Source organism: Vulpes vulpes, chromosome 4 (assembly GCF_048418805.1).
Source record: "Vulpes vulpes isolate BD-2025 chromosome 4, VulVul3, whole genome shotgun sequence".
NCBI lineage: Eukaryota > Metazoa > Chordata > Mammalia > Carnivora > Canidae > Vulpes > Vulpes vulpes.
Window position 1 is genome coordinate 113,539,288 of NC_132783.1, and position 9,259 is coordinate 113,548,546.

Consider the following 9,259-nt stretch of genomic DNA (forward strand, 5'->3'; position numbering starts at 1 on the left):
AAGGTAGTTTCATAGGCACCCAAAAGCCCCAACAAGGTGATTGCCCATACCAAATTTTGTGTATAAAGTCTCCGTGGGGAAGAAAGTAGGGAAGAAAGACAGCTTGCTGTTCCCTACTCCAGCATCTACTTAATTCTTATCAATTTGTTTTGAAAAGCCTGACATAGGCACTTTTGAGCCCTAAACGGGGGTGACTGCAGCTCTCCTCAGAAAATTTGATCAGTAACCTACTTGCTGAATTCAAAGTTAAATCCCTTAATCGTGGGTAACATGTTTTCAAATAACGATACCACCTGGAAATTGTACAGCACTTTATATTCCCAAAGTGCCTTATCCACAGGGTCCCCCCATGCTGGCAGGCTGACAGAGCAGGGAAGAGGAACCTGGAAAAGGCAGTGATGTGTCCCAAGATGCACACATAGCAAGTGATGTCCCAAATATACATGGTGGTTGAATCAGGGATAAAGTCTCAACTCCAGGGATCTTTCTGAAATGCCCATGAAACGTACCCCATTACTGAGCCTCAGTTTCAAATGTCCTTACTTTGCTGTAATGACACTCACTCACTACCTCCACCCCTACCTCTCCCACCCCCGCGCTCAGGGTCTTTGCTGCTCCCTCTGCCTGGAATGCTCTTTCCCTGTGAATAGCTAATTCTTTCTCATGATTCACTTCGTGGATTACATGTCATCTCCTCAGAGAGGTCTTCCCCAACTACCCTTTCTGGGAAGCAAGCCTTCATTATCACATCCCTTACTTTATTGTCTACACAGAACTTAGAACTTTCCAAAGTTACTTCTTATACTGATAACCTGATTAATCACCTGTCCCCCACAAGAATCATGAGGACAGGAACCTTGTTCACCATTGTACCCATGTGCCTAGAACAGTGCCTTGTATACAGTAGGTGCCCCAAAGTATTTTCTGAATGACTAAATGATTTCACTAATATTCATAAACAACCTTGTAAAACAGAAAAGCATTATTATTTCCATTTTACAAATGAGGAAACTGAGGCCCAGAGTAGTTAAGTGACTTGTCTAAGATCACTCAGCTAGAAAGTGACAGAGCTGGGAAAGGAACCTGGGTCTCTGACGTTTAGTCCAACGCTGCTTGTGCTATATAACTCTTTTTGCACCAAAAGCTTGGGGAATGAGAAATTCTTATTAATCGAGAACTACTTTATACATCATTCATTCACTCAACAAGAAATATTGAATATTTACTAAGTCCAAGAAGCGTATTAAACATAATGATAATGGGAGACGATATTTGCAAATGACATATCAGATAAAGGGCTAGTTTCCAATATCTATAAAGAACTTATTAAACTCAACACCAAAGAAACAAACAATCCAATCATGAAATGGGCAAAAGACATGAAGAGAAATCTCACAGAGGAAGACCTAGACATGGCCAACATGTACATGAGAAAATGCTCTGCATCACTCGCCATCAGGGAAATACAAATCAAAACCACAATGAGATACCACCTCACACCAGTGAGAATGGGGAACATTAACAAGGCAGGAAACCACAAATGTTGGAGAGGATGCGGAGAAAAGGGAACCCTCTTACACTGTTGGTGGGAATGTGAACTGGTGCAGCCACTCTGGAAAACTGTGTGGAGGTTCCTCAAAGAGTTAAAAATAGACCTGCCCTACGACCCAGCAATTGCACTGTTGGGGATTTACCCCAAAGATTCAGATGCAATGAAACGTCGGGACACCTGCACCCCGATGTTTCTAGCAGCAATGGCCACAATAGCCAAACTCTGGAAGGAGCCTCGGTGTCCATCGAAAGATGAATGGATAAAGAAATGTGGTTTATGTATACAATGGAAAATTACTCAGCCATTAGAAATGACAAATACCCACCATTTGCTTCGACGTGGATGGAACTGGAGGGTATTATGCTGAGTGAAATGAGTCAATCGGAGAAGGACAAACATTATATGTTCTCATTCATTTGGGGAATATAAATAATAGTGAAAGGGAATAGAAGGGAAGGGAGAAGAAATGTGTAGGAAATATCAGAAAGGGAGACAGAACATAAAGACTCTTAACTCTGGGAAACGAACTAGGGGTGGTAGAAGGGGAGGAGGGCGGGGGGTGGGAATGAATGGGTGACGGGCACTGGGGGTTATTCTGTATGTTGGTAAATTGAACACCAATAAAAAATAAATTTAAAAAAATAAACATGATGAGAGATAAAAGGATATAAACCAAGATATCCTCTCTAACTTCAAGGAACTTACCACCTTCTAAGGGAGCTAAAATAAGCGCACAAACATCAAACAAATGAAGTAGAAAGTCTTGAGTACTATTATGGACTGAACCTGTGTCCCCCCACCCAAAATTCATGTGGAAGCCTGAACCCCCAGCCCTTCAGAATGTAACCTTAATGGGAGATAGGGCCTCATGTTAATTTAATCACATGAGACTATGAGGGTGGGTCCTAATCCTGTAGGACTGGTGTCCTTAGAAGAGGAAGAGACACTAAGGATGCTTAGGCCCAGAGAAAGAGCCATCTGGGGATGCTGCAAGAAGGGGGTCAACTGCACGCTGAGGAGAAAGGCCTCAGCAGAATTGTGGTATTTCGTTATGGCAGCACAAACTGACCATTACAAATACCTTAATGGAGATGAAGACAAAACTGAGAGGCCAGTGACAACTGCAGCTAAAGAGTTCTAGTAGCTGGCAGACATTCCCTGGCTCATGGTGCAATAGTGGCAATCTCTGCCTCATGGCCCTCTTCTTGCTGTGTCTCTGCATCTTCGTGTGGCTTTCTGTTCTCTGTCTCATTCTCCTCTCCTTACTAGGACAGCATCACTTTAGGTCAATAATGTGCTCTGCTCCCATAGGACCTCATCATAACTGGACTAATTACATCTACAACAAAACTATGTCCAAAAAGCCATCAAATTTTGAGCTGCCGGGGGCCTTCAGTGTGTCTTTTAGGAGAACATAATTCAACCCATAAGAAGTGGCTGGCTCAATTTTAACCAAAAAGACTCTTTTCCAGAACTTTTTCTGGGAATAATAAGAAAGAAAACCCTTATCCTCACAAAGTTTGATGTAAAAATTGTGCAAACCTAGAGGTACAAGGGCCCATCATTGTTGGAGAGGGATCGGCAAAAAGCGAGACCTAAGGAAGGAGGATGGACCAAGTCCTCTTGGCATTCTCTGAGCCCCTGGTTCCAACCACACCTGATATCAGTATTTATAATTATGAAAATAATCTATTATATACATATTATCTATTACATTCTCTCTGTTCATTGATCTAGTATAATTGACTTGTTTAAAACCAACAGTCCTAACTAACAAAGAAAATAGAAATGATAAGATTTGGCAAATGTATGACAGCACTAAGAAAGCCAAAACTACTTCCAAACCTGAGTTGTGGGAAGGAAACAGAGATGAGGATAGACTAAAGAAAGTCTATAGGGAAAGTAGGTTTTGGAGGGGAAATAATGAAGCTAATTTTGGATTTCATGAGCTTCAGATTCAAAGATGACATGAACAGGGCTCTATTCTCTAGGACATAGAAAACATAAGATCAGGAGCCAAGAATGAAACACTATCACCTGTCAAAAAGATGATTTGTGCTAACACAAGAGGGATGTGTCAGCGTTCAGGGCAGGAAACAGATCACTCTAGGCATGTCAAGCAGAAAGAGATTCGATATAGGGAATTATCTCCTCAAAACAAAAACAAAAAAAAGACATTGGAAGGCTAGAAGGGGCAAAGTCAGGGGGTCTCCCAGGGCCCAGAGAGCTCAAGGACATGCTACCAGAGTTATCATCCCAGCATCAGAAACCTGCTGCCACCACCGCCCCTTAAAGTCCTGGAGGCTGGTGGCCAGCCATTGGGACATTAAATCCGGTCACCACGACTGCCCCTTAACACATCTCTACCACCTATATAAGGGCAACGTATTGGTGGAACTTACCTTACTTCTGGAATCCTCGCTACAAGGAAAGTGGGTCAGCTTTCCAATTTCTCCAGACAGAAGGAAAATGAAATGGCCGTTGAGGAAGTCAAGTCACGGATCCCACCATAAAGCACCTATAAGAGAACCAAGTAAAGGAAAAATTCATTGCTGGTGTGCTCACTGTATAGTCTTCCACAAAAGCCTTCCACACTGAGCCTTGGTTTCCCCATCTTCAAAATGAGGCAACTGACCTATGTGATTCGTAAGAGTCTCTTCAGCCCAGGTCTTTCAGAAGTCTATGAAAGACACCCTAGCCTTGACCCAGAGATAAACAATTTTCTTCCCGGGAGAATTATCTTTGCAGCCGACAGGCCAGCCCCACACATTAGTACATAATCATTAAACACCTAGCAAGAAGTGCCACCCCGCATATAGTTTAATAATTCACATTCCAATCCAATTACTGTGAGTTTCATAAACAAGTGCTTATTAGAATACGGTCGTTTCCTCTAAGCAAGCAGGGTTTTTAGAAGGGAAATTACAATGATTATCTTCAAGATACAGGCATGAATAATATAATCTCATTCGTCCTCTCTCCTTGTTTTTATCATTTTCTTTCCATGCTGTCTTAGATGTGAGGCTTAACACAACCATTTCTCCCACTCTGGACCCTTTTATCCCCTTAGCATAAGGTCCTCTCCATCTCTTCATCAAAACGCATCTGTCCTGGGTCCTAGAGAGGGATTTGTCAAGGGTTTTACTTACTAGATACTCATCTCTGACTCATGATTGCAGATTGCATGTGAAGTTGGAGGGAGTTTGGTGAGGAGGCAAGCAATAAACTGTCAGTGAGGTAACTGTATGGCTTTGGGCATTTATGACCTCTGGGTCTTGAAACTCCATCTCTAAAATAAGGAAATGGGTTTAAACCAAGAATTCTTAACCTGGGTAGATGGGCAAGGTCTGAGGAATTTAAGAATAAGCTTAAATTATATGCAGTAAGTTGTATGCACACAAAACCAATTACAATTTAAAAAATAATGTGGTCCCAGGAACACTAATTTCATATTAGCTCCATGGCAGGACAAGTTACCTAGTTAAGGAGATCAGTGTTCTCTATTTCTTGGCCGGGATATTGACCCAGAGATGAAACATGTGCCTAAACCTTACAATCACATCAAATCTTACAACTTCTGCTGTGAATACTGAAATACAGATGCTCTTTCCTGCTAGACGAGAACAAGTAAGAATAAAATTCCAGGAACTCCCACTAGCCATCTTGGAACCCACAGGGTAGCCAGCCCTGGGATGAAGATGACATTATAGAAGACTGAGCAGAGAAACAGAAGAAATGAGAGTCTTGGTAAAATTGTTGAATTGCAGGATCACTCTTTACCTGATATCCCTAAAGTTTTAGTTACACAAACCTCCACTATTTAAGCTGCTTTGAATAGGGCTTTCTGTAACTGTAAACTAAAAGCAACTTAAATGATAGTACATTGCATATGACATGTTCTGAAGAAAGAAGCCATAGTTTCCAGGAGAGCTTCAAAAACTTTTTTGATCCTTAAACTAGTAAAATCAGTACAAGCAACTAGGAAACTTCAACACTATGAATCCTATTAGCATTCTATAATCTTGTGAATCCATGAAGTTCTAAATTGCTGGCTTGACTGATAATGTGATAATGTATAACCCTCACCATTATAAAAGTAGTTTTTTTTAATAAAGTTGATTTTTTCCAATACAAAAGAAATACATGCTTATTACAGAAAATTTGTAAACTACAGCAGAGAAAATAGACAACCACTGTTAATATTCTGCAAATTTCCTCCCAGTTTTTTTTGTTTTCCTATGCATAATCTTAGGGAGGTTTAATATAGCTGAGTTCAAGCTATATGTGCAATTCTGTATCATGCTTTTTTCATTTGACATCATCATATAATTCCTACATCATTACAAACCCTTTGTAAACAGCCTTTTTTAAGTGGCTTCTTAACATTCTGTTGAACGGATATTCTATAATTTATTTTACCATTCCCCAAATGTTGGACAAAATGAGGCTGTTCTCGGGTTTTATTTTTGGTTGTTTCCTTGGTTATTTTGCTATTTTATCTCCTTTTGTAACAAAGAACTCCTTGGGGGACATGAAGGAAGGAAGCACCAGCCATGGCCATCACCATGTCAGACCACGTGGAGAGGATGCGGGAGCACCATCTAGATGTGGGGGAAGCTTTAAATTATATCTGCCTTGCCATGGGCACAACTCATGGGACTTGTGCCCATCCAGTGTTAAGCCACCTCCATCCTTCTCATGACTGCTGTCAGGACAGAGCTCTACTAGCAGTGTTCCTGGCAGATCTCCACCGGGAGGGTGAATACCTGCCCTGATTGGTGGGCTTGGGAAGGAGCCCTCACTGAGGCCCAGCACACCCCTCTGTTCCTTCACACCATGAGTTTAGCAGGGGAGGCCTCGGTCTGGGCAGCTCTGCAGCTATCCAGCTGTCTATAACAGAGTGTGAAGTCTCATTCCGGGGATCAGCCATATGAACTCCCTTTATTCTCCAAAATCAGTTTCATTGGTATAATAGTGATATTTTGTTCATCTATCTTCTTTTTTTTTTTTTAAGATTTTATTCATTCATGAGAGATACAGAGAGAGAGGCAGAGACATAGGCAGAGGGAGAAGAAGGTTCCTGCAGGAAGCCTGATGCGGAACTTGATCCCTGGATACCGGGATCATGCCCTGAGCCAAAGGCAGATGCTCAACCACTGAGCCATCCAGGCATCCCTTGGTCACCTCTCTTCTTGGGTTCTATCTTATTTTCCCATTGGTATAGGACTCAGGCAGGGAAGGATACTATTTATCAGACACCTTCAAAACCAACACTGCAACTAAGATGATAATATCCTCCACTGTTGCTGAATCTCTTCTCCTCACCCCACAAGAAGGCTGTTGGGGTTTGGGATTCTGTTTAGAGAACTTGGCTTAAGGCACAATTTCTTGCCACCTCTAGATCTTGGCAACCAACACTATGTTCAGGTGGATACAAAAGATAATAGAATTACTATTTATAATAGTCACAACCATTTATTGAGCAGTAATAATATACCATGTGCTGTGTTAAATGCTTTACCTAGTTCATGCTAGCAAACCCTGTGAGGTAGATATTTTCACTCCTACTTTATAAGCAAGGAAACTGACCCAGAGAGGATTTATAGCATCTGCCAGGTCAGGATTCACAATTAGATTAAAATCTCTGAAAGCTTGTGTTCTTAACCTCTCTGCACTGGTGCAGACAGCCCTGAGAGATCCTCTGGGGAGAGGTAGGAAGGGCAGACAGAGGGAGTGAGGACTCCCACATTCCCATGGCATTCAGTCTGGGTAATTCCACCAGACTCAGAGCCCAGCCAGAGTTTTATCTTTCCAGAGGCCACCTCAACAGCCCTTGAAGAGGACTGGGGTGGAGAGGGATTATTTTTGGCTTCTGTGTTCTTAGATAAAATTCGCATCACATAAAAAAAAATTTGCATCACATATAACTCACCACTTTAAATTATACAATTCGGTGGCATTTAGTACATTCAAAATGGTGTGCAACCACTACTCTTATTTAGCCCGAGAACATTCTTATCACCCCAAAAGGAAATCATCTTAAGCACTCGCTTCCTGTTCCCCCACCCCTCAGTTCCTGATGATCACCTGCTTCACTGCAATTTCTGCCTCTGTCTTTACATGGTGTTACTACCTCCATGTGTCTGTGTACAAATTTCCCTCTTCTTATAAGGACACCAGGCATTGAATTAGGGCTCACATTAATCCAGTATGACTGCATCTTAACTTGATGACATCTGCAAAAACCCTATTTCCAAATAAGGTCACATTCACAGGAAACGGGAGTTACATGCATGGATCTTTTGGTGTAACACAACTCAACTCGCCACACTCTCTCATAAGGACCAAACCAAAGTCCTGTGGCATGTTAGCAGTAAACAGATTTTCCTATTGTCAGTTCCAGGAGCCTCAAAAATGTGTTAGCATCAACATGACAAAACACCAATATTTACTGAGTACTTAACTAGGTGCCAAGCATTGTCCTATTTTACATAGATGTTTTTATTAACCCTCATACTCATTCTGTGAGGTAGGAACATCTAGCAGCCCCATCTCACAAGTGAGGAAATTGAAGCTTTAGAAAGTTAAGTAACGAGGTGCCTGGGTGGCTCAATCAGTTAAGTATCTGCCTTCGGCTCAGGTCATGATTCCGGAGTCCTGGGATGGATCCCCACATCGGGCTCCCTGCTCCATGGGAAGCCTGCTTCTCCCTCTGCTACGCCCCCTGCTTGTGCTCCTGCGTTCTCTCTCTCTCTCTCTTTCTCTCTCTCTCTCCCAAATAAATAAAATATTAAAAAAGAAAGTTAAGTAACTTACCCAAGGAACATAATGACAGATCCAGGATTTGAATCCAACTTTTCTGATCTCAAAGCCTATCACAGTCCTACCATGCTTTACTTTCAGGCAAAGCCATGTGACTTTGAGCAAATAGGCACCCCTCTTTGGGCTTTTGTATCTTTATTTGAAAAAAGAACTGTTCCTGTAGGTTTCTAAGAGCTCTTCCCGCTGTGAGTCCACAGCCTATTAGTTGTTTCATCCAGCTGACCAGCTGATCTATATTTGAAATCCACTGCCTCAAGATCCACTTCCTGCCCCCCACCAAAAACAACCAGACACACTGCACGATGTGTTTACACACGATTCAAATACACAGGACTTCAAATACCTTTCCCAAATCTGACACCAAGCTCTCAGGCCTCATCAGATGTAGTGATCATTTCCATCCAAATTTATGCTTCAGGAAGAGCCTAAGTGACCTGCAGGGAAAGACCAGCTCCACCAGCAACACACATCTTGATGGCACTTGGAGAAAGCTCACATTTCTAATTTGTTGCTTATCAGCAGTGTGCTTCTGGACTGAGCAAGAACATCAAGTTCGCAATGTCTTTTCACTGGACTTAAATGAATATTTCATATTCCAATTCTAGAGAACAGGTTAATGGAAGGGCCTTCCATATTCCATACACCCTGCCCTGACATGTTTCCGCTACTTTTCATTCTGTTTTCCAACAAGACCACATTATGTGGGGCTCTAGATATCAAAACAGAAGCAAGCAAGGGAAGGGGGTGAGCAATAATGAATAGACTAGGGTCAGTAAGGGAACTGGTGGAAAGATAAAGAACAGTGCTTAGAGCAAGCTAGAGCCAAAATGATCACAAAATCATAAAATGAATCACATTTATTGGCTGCTACTAGTTTCGGGCACA

General features: G+C 41.9%; 1 long non-coding RNA gene across 1 annotated transcript in view; it reads right to left on the reverse strand.

Annotated features, from left to right (window-relative positions):
- Window positions 1–9,259, reverse strand: part of LOC112926877 (uncharacterized) — a 90,802-nt gene that overhangs the window by 50,176 nt on the left and 31,367 nt on the right. The window contains exon 3 of the long non-coding RNA XR_012001202.1: window positions 3,955–4,070. This is a non-coding gene — a long non-coding RNA (uncharacterized lncRNA). The remainder of the gene's footprint in view (window positions 1–3,954; window positions 4,071–9,259) is intronic.